Here is a 25,448-nt window from a genome sequence, read left to right on the forward strand (position 1 = left end):
TATTGGCTAGCAGTCCAACACTAAGGGGCGGGATATCTCTAAGCGGTCAACCAATCACAACAGAGCCGGCCAGCTAACCAATCAGAGCACACTGGGCTCTGGTTTCAGACAGAGGGTGAAAAGAGGTGCTGCAGCACAGGCAGTATGAGAACAATAAAGAGCTTTTTGAACATTAAAACATGGAGACATGTTCCAGTAGTAGAGACACTAAATACAAATATGAACCTGAACATTTGCAGGATAGGGCCCCTTTAATGATATTATGATTTAGGTTTCACTTTGGCTCTCAATGTCGAGGTTTCAAGGTTTCACAGTGGATTAAAACACAAAAAAGATCACCAAGAAAATAAAACGACTGTCGCTGTCTTTCGTTTATACTTTAGTCTTTTTGAACCAGACACCCTGTGAACCATGAATATACATCAGAGACTTTGAACGCACTAACCTCCCCTTTGCACATGATAGGAAGCCCATGCTGTGCACAGACATTGTAATTCCATCTTCCGGTTGCTTCTAACTCTGCATTCAATTAGTTCGACCCCGCTGTGATTCCCTCTGCTCTCAGTGGAGGAGATCTTAGCAATAATCCATCTATGAATAATTCCTTTTCATCAGACACATTCAACTTTTACCTTAGTATGTATCTCTCCCTCTACCTTTTTTGGAAGTTTACATAGGTTGTTAATGATGAAATGACCAATATCTACACATGTACACATGTATCTACTTAAACACGCACACACACATAAATATATATATATATATATATACACACACACACATGCACATACATATATATATATATATACATGTATACACATACACCTATATATGCACACACACATACCTACATCCACATACATACATACATACACACATATACATGCAGGCGGTAGAAGCACAGTCAAACAAGAGACGGTCGTCTTGGGGATATATCATTTCTCCACTTTTTCCACGTTTCCTCAAATGTGTTTTCCTGAAGCCTCATTGAGAAAGTGATTATTTCCATAAAATATATCTCATGCATTTTGTCATACCAGCTGTCAAGTGAATCCTCTACCTTTTCCGTCAGCACTCTGCCCTCTCTGAAGTTAACATTGACTGTGATTTTGGGGATATGGTAGTTCCAATTGGCATGCATCTGGAGCTTTCTAAGGAGGTGAGTGCAGTGAGAGCACTCACTGCAGACGTCATCAGAGTACGTGTTGCCTAAACAGCCGAAGGCCATTGAGACATGATCATCACATACCGCCGTGGCTGATTAAGAGGCTGACCATCCTTGAAGCCTCTCTGCGTCACGTTCCTCTTCTAAAAATCCATCCTGGCACACGTTGTCTGAGGAAATTGTCTCTGCTGCCGAAAGCTCACATGCTCCCTTTAGGGTTGTGTCGTTTTAGATTTCCCTGTTCGGGCAGCGCTGGTTACGCAGGGCAGCTGTCCCTTCAATGAGCAATCAGACTCAGTCCAGTGAGACCACCGGCTGAGTCATCTACCTGTAGACCTAATGAAGAAAAAAAACCTTCCCAAGCTCTATAAAGTTCTGTGAGGTGTGACGAAGTCAATGGCTGATGTCTGGCTCGGACGGCCAACCGCAGTGTGAGTGTGTTTGTGTGTGTTTTTAGGGTCTGGTAAGCTGCTTATCCCATCAATATCCACTGACTGGCTGTCTGATGTCTGCAGGTATAAGCCCTCTGCTTCTGACGTATGCTGTCTGTTGGTTCTATAATAAACTTCTATATGAGAGGTTGCCTGACAAAAGTATAGAGTAACAGCTGCATTTACATTCACCTATTTTATCCACATGTAAATCGGGCATCGGAAGTATGGAGTGCTAATAGTCAAAATGTTATTAAAAGAAAAGTTCAAATATTGCAAACAGCATGTTTTTATGCTTGGTTTGAAGTCGCAATGTTTTCCCTTGCAGTATAAACCCACCTAGTGAAAAATATGTCCACTGAAGATTATGCCATGGAAGAAGAATAGCAGCACAAGAAAAACAGAAAATCAGATCTACAGTATGTGGAGCAAAAAGCAGACTTACTGCACTTGAATAAATCAATTAAACATAACGTAAATGCCAAATTTCTATCGCTATTAACCCTGTAAGGCCCACTGTTGTACTTTTACAACATTACTTTAAAGGTGGGGTATATCATTTATTTCAGAAACACTTTTTCTTATATTCCATGGAATATGGGCTCAGAACAGTCTCATAATACACACATGCACACAGAAGGATTCACATTTGTATTTCATGATCCGCAAAACGAATCCCACTTGTATTTCCGGATCCACACTTGTGTTTTTCAATGCACACACAAATGTGTTCCGTTTCATATACATGTAAATGCTTTGGAGTTCGATTTTTCCATCAATTGAGGTTTAATCTGTTTTTGTTTGTATTATTTATTCTCACTGGACAACAAAAATAATTTGCACCTTATAGACATGTATAAGATTTGAACAGTTAAATGAAAATATAATAATATTAGGCTAACTTTCCCATAAAATAAAAATAATGTTGGATAGCCAAACTATGTAATATTCCAGTTGTGTGTCAAGGAAAAAAGACAATGACCACGACTCCAATAATAAATAGATATTATACATATAATGCATGCTACAGATAATGTATTCAAAAAGCCTATAAGGACATTATATTCTCCACTGAGTCAATACAGAAAATTACTATAATCATGATATATTATGTGCTCACCTTTGACCTACAGTATGCATCATTAAGTACAGAAATATTGCCCAGTAAATTATAATATTACACACACAGCATGGTGCACCATTATTCCACGATGTGACACACGCACGCATCTATCTCTTGGTGAGAAGGAACAACAGAGAGGGGAGGGAAGTAGGAGGAGGGCTGTGCGCAACCTCGGTGCCAATAGGCGCAGCGCTGTCTAATTAAAACCCTACCACGTAATCCCAGTGAACCATCCCCCCGTTTAAATCCACTCCACTGGCGCTCACCACTTACACACACACACTGTCCTCCGCTGCAGCTATCCTGTCCCAACCCGGCCTCTGGAGGGAGAAAAAACCCGCCGGCACCAAGCACCAAAGCCCCGCACCGCACCGCAGTCACTGCTGCCTCTCGCCTGCACGGTGACATGGTTTGCAGGGATCGGCTGCTGTAGCCAAGGGCCACTTAGTCACTCTGAGTGTGTGTGTGTGTGTGTGTGTGTGTGGATGTGTGTGCAGTAAAGAAGAAGCAGCAGCTGTACGGAGATCCAGCAGCACGACACATCAGGAACGAAGCGAGCTGAGCATCCGTGCATCTCTCCCCGGCTGTCCTGCACCCCGGCCCCGCTGCACCGGAGCAGGGACACGGTCCTCCCCAACAGAGACCCAGCATTATCGGGTAAGAACGAGCGTCTTCGTATATGTAGGAGTCGGAGAGGTTTACCGAGCGTACATTATTAATGTTTTCTGCAACGCTTTGGCAAATATGATGAATTCGGTGTCAGAAAAAGCGAGACGCTTTTATTTACCCGGAGAAACGGTGTTTTTTCCGGCTGTGTGGGGACAATAACCCGATGAATAATGTTGCATTGCACCGTGTGACCTGAACACATTCCCGTATACTCCCTGCAGTTAGTTGGATTAATTATAAGACTGATGTTTTGTGTGCATCCAATCTTGCTTTATTCCAGTTAGGATACAAAACATCTAGTTGTTCAGCCAATAGGATGAGAGTGATATTAGCCTGCCATTTTTTTTATGAATGATCTCTACTTGGGACAGGAGTGGAGGAAGGATAGTGCGCATGGTGGGGCTCTTGATTTCCTAGCTCTCCTCCATCTCCTCTGTCTTACTGCTATGAGGTGCATTTATCTTCCAGAAACAGGCAGACAGGAAAAAGAAAGAGATTGCATTTCATCCACTTATTTCCTGCCTTATTTCTACCTTACTGATCATTGCCCTAGGCTGTAATATTCCTGTTGAGAGTGTGTGATTAATTACTCTGACTGACACAGTTAATAACAACATTTTCTATAGCAACCACAGATGCGATTGTCTATATATATATATATATATATATATATACATATATATATATATATATATATATATATATATATGTATATATTTGTGCGTGTTTAAGTGGATATATTAGTCAATAAATTGATGTACTGAAAAACAATTGATGGAATTCAAATGTCACAAAATGCTGAATACTATCGACATTTCTGGATTGATTTCCTATCAAAGTGAATATATTTAGGGTCTGCAAAACAAGACATTTAAAGACCTCACCTTAAACAATTCACCATTTCCACATTGTTTACACCAAACAATAATAAGCGTCTCAAATGATAATGAAAAAAAACATTAGTTATATCAACATTATAGAGCGATTCTCCAATCAGGCCGTTGAAATGGACATTTATCCGTTGATTAGTAAGTTCACAGAGATTTAAATTGGATATTTACTGTAAGAATAGGAAGATTATAACAATATTAATCGAGCAACCCTCTGCATAGTATAGTTATTGTCTCAAGTGAGTCTCAGGAGAGTATACAGTAAATAACTCACTGACTGGTAATAGGTTGAAAGCAGCCTTACTTACCAAGCAGTGCGGTTATAATGGAGCCTCTTATAGCTCTCTGCTATAAAACCTCTGCATCTCATATATCAAGTAACCGTGATTTACAATTGTATCCATATTGGAAATCTCTAGCTGATTGATCTTAATGCTGGGGACCAAATCAATAAAATAATAGTCAGAGACACAGGGCATGCCAGCTTGAATACACATATGTGTCGTATATGACAGCTTCTTGAGATAGCAAGTCTGTTTATGACGGATGTAGGCCGTGCTTTACAACACCGATTTGAAACATTTGTCTCTATTATCCCTTCAGATTTAAATGATTCTTGTCCGACTTGGCTAAAAGTAAACATGAAGAAAATCACCTGCATATATCTACAGAGGAATGTTCAAATGAGCCAGTTGAAGGGTCGAAAGGCACTGTGGTTACTCAGTAGTTGTAATTTAGGGCGGCTAATGGAGAAGAGAGTGATGAGAGGTCCTTTAATGAGTCCGGCGGTGGGTGTGACCCCGGGTTAATGAGAATGCGGTGGAGGAGTGGTCCGAACAAATTGATTTGTGTCGGGATATGTGTGCTAAGGAAACGTGCTAAACTCAATTTATCCAGATTGGGAGACGGGCCAAATCCCTGCTGCTGATGTTTAGGTTTGGTTTAGCCTGCAGTACTTTTCCAGTTGTTACATAAGAAGATACGTGTGCTGAGGCCCAGCTGTCTCGCCTGCACACACACTCATGATATATATATATATATATACAGATCAGACGAGGTTTTAACCCCAAGGTGTTACACTCGGAGCATGAAGCAGTCAAGGTGTGTTTCAATGGTGCAGGTTGGTTTCATCATCTCTCTTCAATGGATCTGTTACCTCATTCACACCAACGGTGTTTCAGGGCCGGTTCGGAGCTGGAGCTTGAAAAGCACCGGGTTTTCCTGTTCACACCGCAGCGGAGCAGCCTCTTAGCTCCGGAATCTGGTTCGTTTCGAGCACCAAAACATTGTCCGGCCAGAAGCAAAAGCAACACATACGTCACGCTTACGTTGAGGCGGGGGCAGGGGCAGGAGCAGGGGGGGGGGATCAACTCCTGAACAACAACAAAAATACGGTGTCAGCTGTGAGGGGTTTCCTCGCGGTTTGGCTTTATGAAGCAGGCACGCAAACGGTTACGTAATGACGCAAACGATGACGCAATGACGCAGCACCAGTCGGACTCTGGGTGGTGTGAAAAGAGCCGGAGCTAAACCGAAGAACCGGTTCTGAACCTGAAAAGCTCTAGCACGGAGCTTGAACCGGAGTTGCGTTGGTGTGAATGAGGTATTTGATGTATCTATAGTGTATTTCTCTTCCTGCAGGCTCTCACAGCAGCAGTAGTGTTGTGTCTCATATATAGATGACCTTGCTCTCGTGCAACGCTGCTAGAAATTCTTTGCAAGATGCCCCTGACCGCATGTATGCATGGAATTCGTAAGCACGGCATCAAAGTCACTTTCAATTAAGGATTCAGTCCTGCCACGTGAGCACAGGTCAGTGGAGGATCATGGGATAGAAACACTCTGAGACCTCGGCGGTGCCTCCATGCCTGTGGTCCGATAAACTTCCCCCTGCTGTTTGTACATCTTCTGGCAGCGTGATGGATGTGGATGTGGAAGGCCAGAAGAATGTTCTCTGTGGATAACTCTTGCGGGGTTTATGGGAACAAATAGACTATAATCATTTGGAGAAAAGCAAAGAGATGGACAGTTTAAAATGGCTGTGTGGTCTGGTGGTAAATCAGTAATGGGGAGGAAATTGCTTTTTGTCCTTTCTGAGACATATGTTACATTCTGCCTTTAGCATGTTGTTTTTAGCAATAAGCTAATACCACTTTCCCATTCAACTGTATCACCATCACTATCTGCTTTTAGGTATTCGACACAGGTTGAAGCACAGTTTACATTTCTTTGACATGCAACCTTCTTTTAGCTTTGCAAAATATGCAGTGGAAGTTGTACGGCGCTGTAATACTACTGCAAGTGTGACTGTGACACCAAATACCGTAATGTGTATCCCTTCTTCTACTAAGAGTACACTTTGATTTGATTGTAAGACCCAGATTTGTCGTATTTTACATACTTAAGACAAAAAGAAACAAAGAAAATCATTATTTGTATATTTCATTTCCTTTCATTTTTATTTGTCCCGCTCATGGTACGCAAAACCAAATGTACAATAATCGCCACAAAACATGACTCTACCAAAACACCATTGAGCGAAAAGGAGCAGGGAGAAGAATACAATCTTATGTGACCTGCCTCTTTCTAAAAAAAACAAAATAATTACAAATAGATGGTCTGCCCTTCATAATAATATAGATTTTTTTTTCACCACCAAACATAACAGTATCTTAGGATACTAAGAGAAACACACACAACAAATATTTATTTCCCATTTGACGGTTAACGGAAAGAAACAAAACCACACCAAAACATCATAAGGTTACTCACGATTACTCACCCAGTGTGACCTACTATTCTTGTTTTTTTCTCACATGCCACCACGGTAAACAAAGAAACTAAAAACCCTGCCTGTTTCGAACCAGTAAGAAAAGCAGGGACGAAAACAGAAATACAAAAAATACAAAATTGGAGCCGAAGCAGCTCAATATCTGGCGGACACTTTTGCATTCAGATCAGAATATATGGCTCATTGTAGGGATCTAATTAAAATCTCAGGGTCATTAACTATGGCGCAATCTTTCCCTCACCTTCACCAGGTTTACTTGGTTTTCTTAACTCATACAATTTAAGGTAACAAATTACCATTTTTGTTGTGAAGACCTATGTTTTAGGAGCAGACATAGGGCCTTTGCTAAATGCACTGAATTCACTATACCCTTTAGAAGGTTTTCAGTCCCTTTGCTTGGGTAAAAAACACTGGATCGTTCATTCCCATAATGCATCAGAGCCTCTCTGCATCCTAAATGTCCACCTCTTCCTCCTTGCTTTGCCACGCAACTTCTCAAGCCTGAGCCTAAAAATAATCCTGATGAAACCACTATGACGTCCGTGTTGTTTTTTTTCTTTCTCAGACTAGAGACACAGAGGACATTATACAACACAGGCTGAGTCTCATTCCTCACGACTAGTAAGGGAACTTAAGTCATGCAGCGAGGACACAGTTGCGTATTTATCGTAGCCAAAAATAATACCATGTGCTTGGTAAGGCCTCTCTCTGTGTTTTTATCGGATGTGGGCTGCATGGTTTGACATGAAGTCTGTGTTTCCCATGTTTCCTATAATCTGCCCTGATCCTGCAGGGAGGGGCGTCTCCTGGCCGTCACACATCCATCCCATAAGGCGTAGGCAGCAGCTGCTCTGGAGGTTGGACGCTGAAACAAAGATATCCCAATCAATCCAGATGTGACTTTACAGCTGGGGAGGAGTTGGTCCTTGTTAGAGCTTCCTGTGTGACTCAACCTGAAGGCATGTTTCCAGTATTAGAGGTTGTATCTGGATCATGAATCGTGGCTGTCCCTTTGGTTTTGCAGCGGTCCTGCCTGACACATGGCAGCACCTGGAAGATTTTTATTTGTTCCGTTCATGGTACGCACAACTTAGTGTATAATAATTATTTACAAAACATGTCTCTATAAACACACCGTACCCGAAAAGGAGCAGGGAGAAGAAAATAATCTTATATTACATGCCTCTTTCTAAAAAAAAATAGAAAAAGATGGTCTTTCTTCATATTTTCTTATTCACAGCCAAACATAACAGCATCGTAGGAAAATAAGAGAAACACAAAGACAATACTTATTGCGCAACCTCTGTCTAATTAAAACCCTACCACGTAATCCCACTTGAACGTTAACGGAAAGAAACAAAACAAAAAAACAACACCTGAACAAGGAAAAGTGCAACATCTGAGTTGACGTTGACTCATATGTGCTGTCAATCGAATATAATCGCGTCAACCACAAAAAGAAGTTTTAAATACTAGTGTTTACTTGTATGGTATAATATTAATGTACGGTGTTGTGGTGAGGAAATGTCTGACAAGCTGTTAAGAGAAATCAGCTGTTGTTTACATGATCATCAGATTTTTTCTGAATTATTGGCGTGAAGTCTGAACGTTTTCCAACACTTGACAAAGCTTCTGTCACGGAGAGCAGCTGTGATCACCCTCTGTATAATGTGTGCTACTCATAAGCTAGTATGGTACGGTTGGTAGTATTCTTGGTGTCTCTGCTCGTACGGTGGTGACCTCGTCCGCTATCTCCCACTCCTGTCCAACTTCAAGAAACTAGAGCATGTTTCGGTGGTTTTCAACACAAGTGCAGAACATTTCTCATGGATCAGGTGTGTCGTTGCAGAGAGGCTTTGCTTACTGATGTCCACTGGTCTACAGTCAGTTCAATACATGTACGAGTCCTCTGCTTTGTTTGTCTTTTCACTGCCGTTCAATTCATGGTAAAAATTCAGGCTGGAATTACAGGAGGAAGTTTTAAAGTATTGCGAGTGTTACCTCATTAGCATCGACAGCCCTGACACATTCACATTATCAGTGTTATCATTAGGATCGTCTATGAGAACTATTGCATGTCTGTTTGTCCTTCGTTGAGGTCCGTGGCTCAGTGGGGTAGTGCGCTGAACTTAGTGCGCTGAACTTTGAATCAGGGGATAGCAAGTTAGAGTCCCCCTGCAGTCAGCATGTCGTTGTGTCCCTGAGACACTTCCCCCCAAATTACTACTGTGGGGATTTCCCACAGTACTGAATAAGTTGTTTTGGATATAAGCGTCTAACAAGTGACATGTCATGTGTCCTCCCTTCTAACACCTGTTAATTGTGAGATTTATTTTGGAGTGTTTCCTTTTGCACTGCAAGGGTCAAATGCTATAGAAAACTGTAAAGTGACAAATGTGTAATTTGCGATATCGGGCTATATATAAAACATTTGATTTATGTAATTGAACCTGGAGGAAGGAGGTTGTTGCCACTGCTTTGTGAATGCTTTTAAATGAGTCAAAACAAATCAGTCATGCTTGTTCAAATCTCTCTTTGTTGAGACATCTAGCTGAATCCAATCAAAACTCACTGGGTCAGAATAGTTTGACACGGATGGTATGTCATTTAGTCTTCTAACAAAAATCGAATAAAGCAGGGACAGAGAGGCGCGTCAAAAGATCAGAGGATTAAAGTTCAAATTAGTTTTGAGTGGATATTTTTGAATATTTGACAGTAATGTTGCTCGCTTCGAGTTCTCTTGCCTCCTTTGACTCTCCTCTGACTATAAGGAGGCTGAAAGGGCAGCCAATTACTTGCAGGGCTCGCCATGTGTTTTAGCTAATGAAGTCAGAGGGGAGAAAAGTGTGTGCGAGTGTGTGTGTGTGTGTGTGTGTGTGTGTGTGTGTGTGTGTGTGTGTGTGTGTGTGTGTGTGTGTGTGTGTGTGTGTGTGTGTGTGTGTGTGTGTGTGTGTGTGTGTGTGTGTGTGTGTGTGTGTGTGTGTGTGTGTGTGTGTGTGTGTGTGTTTTAGCATGGAAGGGCCAACAGCTCTCAGCTCATAAAGACACACTCCATTGATACCTTTTGTTGAGATCATATCTCGGAGCAACCTTTTCCTCCACTGCCACATATCACTCCTCTCCAGACCAGAACATATTTCTCTCCCCCGTCTCACTCCTTGACGTCATTTAATTTCCCGCTTTTGCCTTTCATCTTCTCTCGGTACATTTTCCTCGTATCTCTGTGTCCATTTCAAAGAGCTGAACTCTGACGGGGGTTTAATTAGTGTGTTCAGACCGAGAGGCATAACAGGAATATTTTTGTCTTCTTGTAGCTCCCCCTCTGATTCTCCTCAATGCTGCATTTAGATGCCTCACATTAAGCCTTTCAAACCTAGCATTAATCATGGACGACAGGCAGCAGCAGTACACTTTGTTCCTTGTCTTTTTTAATTCTTCCTGCACAAAAACGGAACATTCGGTACTCCTGTTGTCTGACCTATTGCCATTGTAATATCATGGATGTCACAAGCTGTTTCTTTCAATATTGGTCGCCCTGTTTGGCCAAGCCAGCCTCGCAGACTCGAGTACATCTGACAGAGTCTCATTCAGGGTTGTAACTCTGGCATTAGCGTTGTTTAAACAGCTGTGGTTTTAAAACAAGGCTGGAGAATATATCCAGAAGAAGGTCAAAGCTGCACCAAATACCGCTGCCTTAGACTCTTCCTTTTTCATTTGCCAGGGGAATTCCTGTAATAATTTCTCACCGTTGATTCTGTCCGCCCTTTATTAAATGTTGACAATGCAACATCAGTCAGCATTAAAATGATGAAGTGACTGCAGAGCACCTAACGCTATTACTGGGGACTGTAATCACTGCTCTATAGGTAATTCCCTTAGTCATGTTATTCAGTATGTTTCTGCCCTATGAGACATCTAACAGGACATTTTGCAAAGCTCCACTAGCCGATCTGGTCATAACGCTGAAGAAACAAAAAACTGTTTTAAACTGGGACACTTTTTTTGCTTTTGATGTATAGAGAACAGAGTAGAAGTGGAGAAGATAAAGACAGATGGGTATGACATTCCAACAGTGGAGGAAAGTAACCCAGTACAAGTACTATACTTAAAGGTGACCTAACATGCAAAATGCACTTTTGTACGTCTTTTCTACATGAATATGTGTCCCCGGTGTTCCAGGGAACTCACCAAGTGTCAGAAAATACAACCCTCTCTATTTTCCTCCGTACCCAAATCTTTTAAAAACGGGGCTACCACGGGCGGATACAGATTCCATCCGACCCGACGTCAGCCCGGAATACTGGGCGGTGCCGCACGAAAGCGCTGGAGACGCTGTAGTACATATGCCAGGCCTGTAAGTGGCGCTGTAGTCTGCCACAAAAGCAGCAAAGAAGACTTCCTGCGCATGGTTGCCATGGTTGCCCTTCTGTTTATTCTCCGCTGTGGCTCCTTTTCTCCCTCCCCGAGGCAAGCGTTTGCTCCTGCTGCTTCAATTCAATGCAATCCCTCCCTCGCTTTAATTCTTCCAAGGAACGAGGGGACCGTGCGGCAGAGTTTCAGTTAGATTTTTTTTCGCTGGTCAACATGTCCGTTAAAGTTGAAATCTTCCAATTTTTTTTTTAAAAGTGCCGGTCAAAGCTCTTCTTTGTTATTTATTGAGCTTTAAAACAAATGAATAATGACTCTATATAATCATATAAGAATAAAACACGGAGGACGGAGATCTTTTTCTCCCCCTCTTCTGAGATCCCAGCAGCTGATCTTAGAGCACGCCCCCCTCTCCTGCAGGGGGCGTGGTAAGCTGCAGCTCATTTGCATGAAAGCTACGTCACATAATCAGCCCCTGCAAAAACAGGGCTGGAAAAGAGCAAGTAGAGCGAAATGAGGCATGGCTAAAATGCATGATCTGTTTGGTATTTTGAAAAATAAACTTCACAGACATGTTTTATATAGGTATGGCCCTAACATTTATTTGTCAAATATAGCATGATGGGTCCACTTTAAGTCCACATTTCAGGTACTTGTACTTAACCCAAGTATTTTCATTTTATTCTACTTTATATTCTCCTACAATTTGGATTCAAATGTTGTAACTGTTACTCAACTGCATTTATTTTACAGATTGATATACTCGTTACTTTATAAATTCAGATGCTGACACACAATCGAAACACCTTTTAAAATATGATTATTTGGTATAGATCAAACCATCCAGCAGTATATTTAAGTAACTAAAACCATGAGTTAGTTAATAGATAATTAAATGGCAGTCATTTTGCTAAGAAGTTTTTTGTTCCCGATTCTAAAATATGAAGAATTGCTGCTTTTGCTTTAAATATTTTACTTCTTATACTTTAAGTACATTTCTTAATCATACTTAAATACTTTACTTAGGTACTGTCAGAACTTTTACTTGTCATTGAGACCACTGCAATGAAGGTCCCAATGATGGAATCAAACCCGGGACGTTGCAGTTACATGGCATGAGCTGTAACCAAAGAGACGTTTTACTTTCTGTAAAATAAGGTCATTCCCTGCCAAACCATCTTGCACAGCCTTGGATTAAAGATGGAGACCAGCCCTCAACAAAGAGAGGTCCATATCACGCATGTGAAGAGGGATGTATAAGAAAATAAACTCAAGACAAACCTTGAAGTGTGACCTGAGAAATGGAAATAGATAAAGCCTTGAATTCATGTGTGGATTGCAGGATAAAAGGAGGATGGAGGTAGGAACTGATGTGTCTGACATTGAGTCGGTAAAGGAGTTATACGCCGGACAGGGTTTTTTAAGATTTGAAGCACCAGTTTGAATCATTAACTGTCTAAGAGTCCAGACAGGGAAGAGCAGGGCTGACGGATGAAGCTGCAGTGTGTAAATCTCTCAGTCGTATCAAGGAGAGTACTCGGGGTAAACTCCTGACAACTCATCGTCATGCCATATATCTTCCATCTTCTCTGAACTGTAGAAGGTCCCTGGACTTTAGAGGAAATGTACTTTGGGCCCGGTATCTAATGTCACATCTCTGAAGTCACTCAATGAGAACCTCGATTACTTTTAAGACATCTGGAAAAGAACAAAAACAACATCGCTATTGACGGATGAATTGTCTTAAGCTCCTACACATTTTACGTGATAGGCTAAGGGGGCGGGACATCTCTAAGCTGTTGACGAATCACAACAGAGCCAGCCAGCTAACCAATCAGAGCAGACTGGGCTGGTTTCAGACCGAGGGTGAAAAGAGGCAGTATGAGAACAACAAAGAGCTTTTTGAACATTAAAACATGGAGACATGTCACAAAATACAGATATGAACCTGGAGATGAGTATAACAGGGCTCCTAAAATGTAAACAACATTCCAACTGAGGAAGCATTTCCTGGACCCATTGGGTGTAAGGATTTACCCACATTAGTCTCACAAAATCCTGTGGGAGATGTCCATTGACTTAAGCATGAAACAGAACAATTAGTGACTTTAATGTGCTTCCATCAGGGAGGAGGTTTTGCCCCCTAGAGGTGACACAAACCGACATGTGAGTTGTTATAATCCATCAGCTGGCTCTTTGTCAGTTTTGGTGACGAGTGGCGATGACAACAGAAATGCAAGCGTACTTCTATGTATTAGAAAACCACTCAGAGACTACAATATGTACAAAACTGTGCCGCCCGGATACTCACAAAAACACGCAAATCCGAGCACATCACCCCCGTCCTTCACTCACTCCACTGTAACACACACCGGATCAACTACAAAGTCCTCATAATGGTCTTTAACGCCATCAACCACACCGGCCCCACCTACCTACAGGAACTGCTGACCAGAAAACATTCCCATACCTCACTCACACTCAGGTCAGACAGCTCCAATCTCCTGGCTGTCCCGCGGACAAAATTGGTCACCATGGGAGACCGTGCTTTCTCCTCCCTGGGTCCACGAATCAGCTTCCAGAGAACATACGGACCTCTGCATCACTCTCAGTTTTTAGGAAATGCCTCAAGACCCACCTGTTCCACACCGCATTTTACTGACTGTCATTTACTTTATTTATTTTTAAACCTTTTATGCTGTTAACCTTTTAATTTTAATATTGCCATTTTATCCAATATGCTCCTTTAGATATCTTTTTACTTATTTTCCCTTATAGCTTTGTGAAGCACCTTTAGATGACGTTTGTCTTTAAAGTGTGCTATATAAATCAAATGTATTATTATTATTATATTATTATATATGTACTTGCTGTCTTGATCCATTTGTGTATTGACTTCTGTCTGTACGCCAAATTGTCCCTGTGAGAAACACAAGCTTCACTCTGGAGCAGAATATGTATTTTACGGAAGAATAACCACCAGCTGTGTGTCTCCACTTCAGCCAGGTTGTTATAAACAGAGTAGTTGTGTCTGCATTTCTATTTATATGAGTAGAGCAGTATTTCCACAGTGACAGGAGCCAAGGAAAATGTTCTGGGTGAAGAATTATAACCTGGTTTCTTACCATGACAGCATCAATTAAGCTCTCTGGGGAGAAGCAGAGGGCCAATCAGATATTAAAAAAATCGATGTGGCGCCGGTTGGCTTGGATGCATTTACAAGCAGCTGTAATGACTGCAGACTCGTTGCTCCTGCTGCTCTGCAATCACAATGCAATCCCTTTTCATCTGGAGCTGTGAGCAAAAGAGAGGTGTTATTCTTTCTGTATTCAATTACATGTGCTGTCGTGCTCTCGGGGCATGGCAGATACTTTCATTGTGTCGACTGCTGTAAAGACAACTGAGAGACCTTACATTTTAATCAGGAACTTGGACAAAATATTCAAATACGCCTTTTTAATTGTCCGACACGTTTTCTTTGCCGCTTTTTATCTGATATGAATGATTAACGGGGGCCGGGGCTGTTCTGGCGCTACACAACACGCTACATATTTGAGATGTTTTTATCACGCTTATGTTGGGGATGAATAGTTCTGTAGAAGTGTTATGGGGCCTGTGATGGTGTTGTGACTTCCAAATGAGAATAAATTACTGAAAAAATTGTTAGTAAGTGTGTTTTGGTGGATATCAGAGGTGTACAGGTTGTTCATCTTTTGATTTTACTATAGAAAAATCCTCAATGGACTTGTTGCATTCATTGGCAGTTACTTAAAGAGGCCATATTATGCTTTTTGCGTTTTTGAGTTTGAGTTTTTCTCCCACACATGAACCTTTTAAGGTGGGGGTTTCAAACTCAAATACACCGTGGGCCAAAATAAAAAAAAATGGGTCCTAGTCGAGGGCCGGACTGGTTCAATGTTTATTGCACAACTTATTGAAATGAACTTATTGCACATATTAAACCTGGAACTAACAAAGCTTAAATGATTGCCTATAAAAACAACATTAAACATTAAATAATCAGTTGCATTCATTTCTTATGGCTCTATCTGCAGCTTTTCCAGACTCATTTCTTATGATTACATTTTCCCACAGGCCAACAACAGCTTCAACAAAACTATTTCCCTCAAAGAGAAAAAAACAAACATGCCCTGTTCTCGTGAGAGAGAAAGTGCAGAAGGAAACATCCATTGAACTCAGTGTGCTGCTCTGTGATGCTAGTTCAGATACTTGGCATCTCATCTTGGGTGCAAGTTCATGAATGTTTGGGCTCAGGCTCTGAGCTGAGGAGACCCTCAGGACGGAGTAAAGGTGCAATATACCGGCGGGCCAGATCTAATAGTAATTAGAAATTATCCTGCGGACCGAAATTAAATCCACCAAGGGCCGAATTTGGCCCCCGGGCCTTGAGTTTGACACATGTGCTTTAAGGGGTTTTCTTCTTGGTCACAATCCCCCTGATTTGATTGGACGTTATTCAGCTCACCAGTTGGCTCATCATTCAAAATTGAGAGCAGCTTGGTTCATTCCTCCTCTTGGCCAATCACGACGAGAGAAAGCCTTTTTCATGGCTTTAGTGACGAAGAGAATTGCACTCAGGGCATTTTGATCTTTCCTTGGCCTCCATCCAAGTGTACTTCATATTTACTTTGTGTATGGTTCTCAGGCCTCTTCCTGATCAGGTTAAATCGGGGAAACGGTACAGCCACATATTTCTTATCATCCTCACAAGAATAAGCCCACACTTATGATTCAACACAGCTCTGTTCAATTAAACATCCAGATCTGGGAGATGTGAAGTGTCAGAATCCTGCATTCATTAAAAAACAACATGTCCAACACCTTTTTTCAACATTTTTCTCACAGCCTGGGATAAACAGCTTTTAAATAGAACAGCCTAATGTCCCTTCACATATGGCAGAAAACATGGCAATGAAGTAGCAGTGACAGTGATTACAGTGAAGCTCTCAAGGCTTATGTGCAACCTTTCACTCTCTACATGGAGATATAAGTAGAATATGTATTTTTACTCACACAGGGAGAGGGGGGTTACAGATGAAGAATAACAGAGAGATGGAGATAAGAGGTAGAACGTGAGAGAAAGCCACAGCTGATAGCCCAGATGTGTACAGAACAGATGTGTGCTTCCAGAGACTATAACTCTCACTGATTAACCGCCTCATTAGATGCCTCCTTTTTGAAAGATATACTAACATTAGAATTGAGTGTTTGTTTTACATAAGGGACCATCAGGCATGTGTTGTTACAGTCACATACACTTAGCTTCAAGTTTGGTGGAGGATGGTTAAAAAGGGTTGTTATTGGATGTATTGCAAAGTAATTCATGAAACATTACTTTTGTTATCATTGAGAAATATATGAAATGAACATGGAGTGATTTTATTCTAGAAGGATCTGTATTAACTATATATGTTTGACGGGTTATCTCTCCATGATACTTCATTATACAATGACATTTTAACACATATTTAACAATTAACAAATACTGGGCTTCCTGTCATTTCAATATTGTCTTATTTAATATTGCAACTTTGATCACATTTGGATTAACGGTGCAGCCAGAACAATCAAGAAGACCTTATAATTATGAGAGCTAAGCTTCACCTTTATGAAATAATATACGAAATAATTCATTTTTTTATTATTCAGAACTCCCTCATGTGAAATGCATTGTTTTACACTCTTATTTCCAAAGGATCTCCCGTAGTATTTGAGAGTGGAACAAGTTAATTATGCAGCGACAGGGTGTCTTCTATCACCGCTGCAGGTGTAGTAAGTCACTCTTCCGGCAGTGGCTCAGTCAGTACGGGCTTGGACTGGGAGCTGTGGGGTTGCCGGTTCAAGTCCCCGACCAGACCTAAAAATAGAGTGTGGACTGCTACTTGGAGAGGTCCCAGTTCGCCTCCTGGCCTGCCGTGTTGCCCTTGAACACCCCCCTTCCCCCCCCCCACTCCCATTGCTCCCCGGGCGCTGTACACTAGCTGCCCAATGCTCCTAGTACTAGACTCCTGGTGCTAGGATGGGTTAAAAGCAGAGAACACATGTCACTGTGTGTGCTGTTTGCTCTGCATGTGTGACCATTAAATATATATATATTCCAGCAGTTGTAAACCTAAACTAGAAAAGATGAAGCTTTGGGGAGCCGCTCACCAGCTGGAGGTGAGAGTTTTCTCGGCATCAGCAGACTGATGTGTGAAAGAGTTGTCCGAATGTGTGATGTTTCCAACCGAGCCCTCAGCGAGGACAGTACTGTACAAGGCAGATGCATTGTGGGATATCTCCATCACGCTGCTTGTGAGTCTCTATCAGTGCGACATGATCGCTTGTGAAGGGTAGATTCTCGCTGAGTCGGCTGTTTCCCTTCCCCACCAAAAGGCAGGGGTCGCCGGTATTTTTAGACACTTTCTCTCTTTCCTTCACAAACAGCGCAGGAAATATGAAGCCATAATGTGGCCAGGCAGTCAGTGGACATGTTGTGTTCCCACCCTCAGTGAAACATAGCTTGTTTCTTAAGCGTTCTACACATAGCCTCATTAGAAAGGAGGGGGCTTTTGGGAGGCTTTCTTTTGAGAGAAAGGGATAAATCCTCTAAGTACAATTGAGACCAATGTCCTCTCCAGCCACACACCACTTATTTTACAGCCAGAATCAACATAATCAGCAAGTGCAACACACCGGGGATTTGCCGATCTTTTCAGGACGACATTGCATTATGTAAAGATAACAGGATTTAATGTACTCTGGACAAAAAAAAAGCTGCAAAACACATGCAGGGTCAGGGAATATCTTTACGTGACATTTGCAAATCCTGAGGCTGTGAGGATGAAGCAATATGTGCACCGACACGATCTGTAAACACAACTGGTGCCAGAAAAGGAAGCCATTTCTATATCTCCATTCAATATGTTAAAGATTAGTCACACAACTTGAAGGATGTGTGTAGAAGGAGAGGTGAGAAGTGAGATGAGGAGTAACTGGGGGGGGGGGAGGGGGGGTGGACGGACGCATGTGTTGCTGGTGTTACTCTCTGAGCGGCAAGGAAATGTCATTCAGTGCAATCTGTAGGAGGTAAGAGGAAAGTGATGAGGAAGGTGAATATGGGAGGTTCATCCAAGTTTCCCAACAACACATGACCTGGAAATTAATCGACACGTGACACATTGAAGGACGTCCCAACTGCTTGAAAGCCACGGCAAAGTGTTATTGCCACATGCCGCTGCCAAGCAAGGTTTTTAGGACGGACCTGGGGTGCCAGAAATGGAAGTGGAAATGCAAAGGGTGAAAGACAGAGGGCTGCTAACCTTGTCGTCAGTGTGTGTGCCAGCAAGCAGCTGGCGGGAGGGACTCCTGCCTCTCACATCCTGAATCACCTGAGCTCCACAGGATCAAAGCTTTTGTTTTTCACTGTAGCATTACTTCCGCTCTGTACAACCTTATGAATCTTTTACTTAATTCCAATCTTTTTTCTCAGTTCTGTTTGGCCTCAAAAACCCTTAATGTGTCACTATTGTCTCACTACTACGCCCCTGAAAATGTCTATGCAAACGTTATTATTAATAATAATTAAAAAAAAAAAAGATTATAAAAAAAATTAATCTATTTTTTGATTTTTTATTTATTATTTTTATTTTGTAATCATCTCGCGGCCCCCACTCGGGAACGCCTGATCTAATATATCATTCCAATAACTAACTTGTATATAGACTCGTATTGCACTATTCCACTTTTTTTTTTAAATTATTTTTATTTTGTGTATTACTTTTAATATAATATACTTTGATATTGTTTGAATATTATCTGCTTATCTGTATTATTGTGTGTCATTGCTGGAGAAGCCTGTGACCTAAGATTTTCAACGACATAATTACTCTGTAGCTATGTTAGTTTGACAATAAAGAACCTTGAACCTTGAACCTTGAACCTTGAACCTGAACAACACTTTATATATCCAAATGATTTGAAGCTAGTACCATAACCTGCCAAAACTAAAGTGATAATTTCTCAGAACCATCCTTGACCTGATTCAGAGAGTGATTGCCTCGGGATAAAAAAGAAAGGAAGTGATGAGAATAATTACCATCTTCACCCTGGGAAGTGTGTGTCCCTGCTGTGTGTGTTTTTGTGATTGCAGAAGGGTGTGTGGTTCCGGCACGTGGCAGTAAAAAGGGCTCATGCTGCTGCAGCAACGTGCTTCAGGACATGAACTAAAATATGCTCCTGTGCTTCGAAAGCCATTCACCTCCTGCGTTAAGGGATGTCCCCTTTTTTAGAGCCCTTTTAGAGATAAAAAAAAACAGCACAGTAACCCTTTAAGGGCAAGTGGGACAAACACCTCCCAGGTAACGTGACACTGTTGTTGTGTGAGGTTGAAAGGAGAGCGGTTTGATTCAGTGTCCTATATAACTTGCCCTCACAATATCATTTACAAACCGGGCTACAACTAAACCTGACCGCAAGCTTTGCACACTGTCCAAAACTGTTTCTCTCCCGATGCATGCAGGTTTGTACTTACATCAACTTTTTCCACGCGTGCATTGTACAGTAGTTCATGGGTATGAATGTAAGAACTCCAAGTACAAGAGTTGGAAATTGACTTCTCTCAGAGTCCGATACGCCTGTCCTTTCAAAGAAACGAAACCAGGACACAGCCACACCAAGACGTAGCTGGAAAAAACGTTTAGGTCATTTAGTAACAAGGACAAAAGGCCACAGGGCTTTAGCGGTACTTTTGCTAGTTTGGGTTGGCAGGAGTGTCAGGAAAAAGATCTAGACCAACGATACCAGGGGAGCGAGCGAGGCGCAAAGCATTTAGCAAAGATCAAGGACTGTTCAAAAAACGACAAACTGACATTGGAGACTGTTGAGAAAATACTGAATGTCCTCTTCCAACATCAGAGTCCACATGATAACAAAGGTATCCCAACTGTAGCTGACAGGATGTGTGATGACCTAGAAGAGCATCAGGACTGTTTGAGGCCATATGATAGCTATGTGATTAACATGATGATTCAGCCTCTATGGAGAGAGACATATGACAAGCATGCTCATTTCTGACATGGAGCTAATCTGAAGTAAACATTGAATACTGCTTTCTATTCCTCCATCTTGTGACTGTGGAACTCCCTCTCTTGGATATCAGCATGTGAAGGACACTGTTCAGGAACTAGTTGATGCTCTGTATGTGATGACTACTTCCATTCTGGAGAGGATCACAAATACATGGATCCTGAGATTCAAGCTCAAGCTGGTGACGAGTGATTATAAACATTTTTAAGTATTCAGGAAAAAGTCAGAATGTTGAGAACATTTCACAATTTTGAGATTTGAGAAAAAAGTAAGAATTTTTACAGAAAGTCAGAATTTTGAGATTTTGAGAAAAAGTAAGAATTCGGAGAGAAAGTCAGAATTTTTAGATTTTGAGAAAAAAGTCAGAATTTTGAGAGAAAGTCAGAATTTTGAGAGAAAGTCCGAATTTTGACATTTTGAAAAAAAGTCAGGATTTTGAGAAAAAAGTCAGAATTTTGAGAGAAAGTCCGAATTTTGAGAGAAAGTCCGAATTTTGAGATTTTGAGAAAAAGTAAGAATTTTGAGAGAAAGTCAGAATTTTGAGATTTTGAGAAAAAAGTCCGAATTTGGAGAGAAAGTCTGAATTTTGAGATTTTGAGAAAAAGTTAGAATTTGGGACTTTTCAGAAAAAAGCCAACATTTTGAGAAAAAACTCAGTATTTAGTTCATGACAGGATGTATGATTAAAGAACCGGTATTCCTCCATCTATTGACTGTGGAACTCCCTCTCTTGGATATCAGCATGTGAAGGACACTGTTCAGGAACTAGTTCATGCTCTGTATGTGATGACTCCTTCCATTCTGGAGAGGATCACAGATACATGGATCCTGATTATTGAAGCTCAAGCCGGGGACGAGTGTGATTTTTCTAACAGAGACGTTTTTTGGACAGAAGGGGGAATGGATGGAGGGAAATAAAAAAGACAGGTTAAAGGATTGGAAAGACAGGTGTTGTATGTCAGCAGATCGATAGCAGCTAAGGATAGAAGTGTATCAGGATTCTCCTCCACCTCAGCAGCAGGAATAGAAACTGTGACCCTGAGGGAAATCTGTGGACTATAGATTGGTTTAGGGGCCAGTTTCTCATCGATGGGAATTCTGTATATTATTTTGGTCTAATAAATAGACTAAGTGCTTATTTCTCAAACCAACAAATGTCTCTATTGGCTTACTTGTGAAAACAGAAACTATTGTAGGGCTGGTGAATTATGAGCCTATGACCTTCTCCAAAAAGCACTGAAAAGTTGGTTTCAATCTGCAAGTACCCTCAAAAACAATGTTCATATATGCCTTGATTTGTATTTAACTGAAAACAAGCACAAAGTGACGGACAGTGGAACAGAATTAACAAACACTTATGTTGATATAGATTTAGCGTAACATAAATGAACGATTTGATCAGAGAGGGTTAAATAATGACAAATATGCTCAGTGAATATGACTTTGAACTCAATGAACCAGTTCAAATCAGCAAAGTGATTTATAATTCTCCCTATATTTCATGTACTGTACATGATGTGCTTGTGAATGCTATATCGTTGGTTAGAATAGCTCAAATAATCTGCCTATAATCCTTAGTTTATCCACAGGATTACCCCTTAGCATGTTAGCATGGGACCAAAGGGTTCAACCATGGATCAGGTTGAATTCCTAAAGGGTGTCTTCTCAGTCTGGTTGGTATTTCTGAGACATTTAGGTACCATACCTTTAAAAAGAGAGAAACTCTGCAGACCATTTACATGCACACACATTTATAACACACCACAGGAAAGGGAAACCAAAACAAAGCATTCTAGGTTCCCTTAAAGGTCACCTATTGAATGCATGGATTTCTGCGTAGTTGTTCTACAGCATGAATATCTGTCATAGTTTCCTGACAATCAGTTTGATTATCTCAAAAGAGAGAACAGTACTAAAGTTTTGTCCTAAAGTTATGTCCTAAATATATATTTGTGCCCTCGTGGAGCTTGAACCTGGCTTCTGAACTGCGTTGAGCTCAGCTGCTGGGGTCAAGTTGTCTCCAAGAGGGAGAGGAGCTTGTGGCTGCCCCTCTCCCCCATGAGAGCCAGGCTGATATAATACGCCGTCTGGGTGAAGGACCACGATCCCGCCTGTCAGCATCCAGCCTGCTGTCTTCTCTTTGCTCAGCGCGCGGCAGACGCTATGGATTTTCATATATTATTATGCTCAGGCCCCGTGCTTAAATTACACCCTCGCTAAAGGTCACAGCGCTGCACGGAGCAGAGACAAAACAACAAGAGAAGAAGTGGCATCAATAATCCATCAGCGCTCCTCTTGTTTTCTCTAATCTTTATTTGTTCTTGTTCTTCTCCCTTCCCTCGCAGTCCTTTACTTAAAGATCTCCTATCAAGCTGTTTTTGGGCATATATTATGGGTCTCAGATATATAGAAATATGTGCAAAACTATGTCTATAGGCGCTTTCCCACCGCAGTACTTTTTTTTTTAGTACGCTAAATACGCTGACGTCACTTCTTCTTCTTCTGCTTTGGGTTTACTGGCAGGTCGCAAACAACTTCACGGCGTATACTGCCACCCGGAGTCCCCGGCCGGAAGTCCCCGGAGTTGGGGACTGGCTTCAGTAGAAGCTGCTGGGACTCCCAGCAGCTTCTACTGAAGCCTTCCGAGTAAATAGCCAGAACGCCGACACCTCCTCATCTCCACCACTCCCATGTTTGATTTTGTGTTGCCATAAATTAGTCTCTCTGCGTTTCTGCGCTGGGCTAATGCTAATGCTAGGATAATAAAATGGCGGCTTCACAAAACTATCAGAAATAGGAACCTTTTTCTCCCATGAAAGTACCTGCTTTCTAGCAGGGACGGAAAAGGGGGTAAAAAAGGTTCTCATGAACTAATTTTAGTTCCGGCTCTTTTTGGTGTGAACGCGACATTTCGGAACTATATCGGAACTGTGAAAGTGTGAAAAGTACTGCGGTGTGAACGCGCCTTATGATGTGTTTTGCTCAAAATACCAAACAGATCATGCATTTTAGACATCCCTCATATCCCTCTGTTTCAGCCCTGTTAGAGAATGGCTGATCTGGGTCCTTAGCTTGAAACAGATAAAATAAAGAGGAGGGGTAGCTTGTGCCTGCTGAGAATTCTGGGGAGAGAGAGTTTTATTTTCTGACATTTTGTGAGTTCCCTGACACACCGGGGACACATATTTATGTATAAAGTGTTAGGGAATAATTTGCTTAGGTATTCAACCTTCGACACAGTTAATCATTTTCTCCTCTCACTGTCTCCTTTCCCATGGCTTAGGTCTACGGCCTTGGATGTTGCTGCTATCTCTCTTTAGGAGGGACAGCTTGGGTGCATTGTTGTTGCCAGTCTATGACAGAGCACAAGCCGCCATGAGGTAGTTTACTGTTCAGGGACGAAGGTTCCCTGGCACACATTCTTTCCTATGGACGAGAGCTCTAGTTAGATTCAGGCTCCATATTTGTTTAGTCTCACTGATAAAGAATGTTGATTATTATACTCCGAACCTCGAGCTGCAGAAAGAGTTCTTCAGAATTGGTTCAACTCGTGACACACCACCTGTTTTTTCAATTCTCCGGCCGCAACTCCAAATAAACAACCAGTGTTAGAGCCAGTATTTTGATTTGATCAGAAAGGCCGCCTAATTGTGACGTCTGTAGTCAACGCACTATAAAGGACTACATTTCCCACGGCGCCTGTGCTAAAGCCACAGTGATGGGCAACCTGTTGAGAGACGCCGTCGATGAACAGTTTTTAACCGTACTGCACACGTACATACAAATCGTAAAAGTACCCTTTAAGTTATGAAGTTATAAGCATTATCAAAAAAGAAAGAATTTCCTAAGTTGTTTGTTATTTTATTTGAGTTTTGCCTATTTCTTTTGAATATTGTAAAGGCCTATTTTCTTTGTTGCATGTGCAAAAAAGTTTGTTATTTTTATTTTGAGCAAACACATCGCAACATCATCTAAATCGGAGGCCAAGCAACACTTGAAACTGTGAGTAATTTAAAGGAAAGAAACGAGTTAGAACTGTCTGTTTAAGGCGTCTAGTGGCTTGATGGAAAGACAAGGAAGGAAGCCACGACAACCAGTGCTCCAGCTCTCCTCGTGCCTCTCTGAGTCCTGACTCTCCATTGCTACAGAAGTTTTTCCCACATAAAGGACATTAAAAAGTGCATTTTGTATGATAGGAGACCTTTAATACATCGTCCACCCATGTCCCCTCTCAGAACAACATATTGTCTAAGTAACAAAAGTGAGAGCTCGACTCCCTTTGATTCGCCAGTTCTGTGCAGACACTCTAACCTGGACCTTCCCACTCAAACACATGATGGCGCTTTATTCGGAAACTCAGATCCGACTCCCTCCTGCTGTGAATGCGGGACAGATGCATCGCTGACCTGAACCATATGCTGCTGAAAAACAGGCTTTGAGAAACAGCGAGAAGTGCTCACAGCTCCGGGACTAAAAGCTTGATTTACTGCCTCCATCAAGTGTTTCCTTAGTCATTAACCAAAATAAACAACACAACGGAAGCTGCTGCGGCTGCCCACGCGTTTCTCTTTGTGATTGTCACCTTGCTGTATTACCGACGTGCACTTTATTCATCTTCAAGTGGGAAATTGCTGTTGTAAACAAAGCAGAGTGCCTTTAAAGGATTGCCTTGACTGTGTTTTGTGTCGTGATTTCTAAGTGGGTGCCACATTTTAATTGCCTGAGCAGCACATTGTGATTGCATATTGTTTTTGCTTTTCACTCAATGGGACACATTCATCAGAGTTCACAGTGTACTCTGCAAATGACCAATGCAATAATGTCTCCTTCATGTAAACAGGAAACAGTGAAGCTACATGGCGAATTTTGTATTTTTTACCCACTGTGAAGATGAGCCTCCCAGTGTAAATATTTCATAAGGAGA

The 25,448-nt window shown here is 41.6% G+C and overlaps 1 protein-coding gene across 1 annotated transcript in view; it reads left to right on the top strand.

Moving 5' to 3' along the window:
• The first annotated feature begins 2,960 nt into the window (after nucleotides 1-2,960).
• Nucleotides 2,961-25,448, top strand: part of hpca (hippocalcin) — a 47,404-nt gene continuing 24,916 nt past the window's right edge. Inside the window, exon 1 of the mRNA XM_079656130.1 lies at nucleotides 2,961-3,376. The gene's annotated coding sequence lies outside the window, so the exon portion shown is untranslated. The remainder of the gene's footprint in view (nucleotides 3,377-25,448) is intronic.

The sequence above is a fragment of the Notothenia rossii genome (assembly GCF_949606895.1).
Source record: "Notothenia rossii genome assembly, chromosome: 10".
Classification (NCBI taxonomy): Eukaryota; Metazoa; Chordata; class Actinopteri; order Perciformes; family Nototheniidae; genus Notothenia; species Notothenia rossii.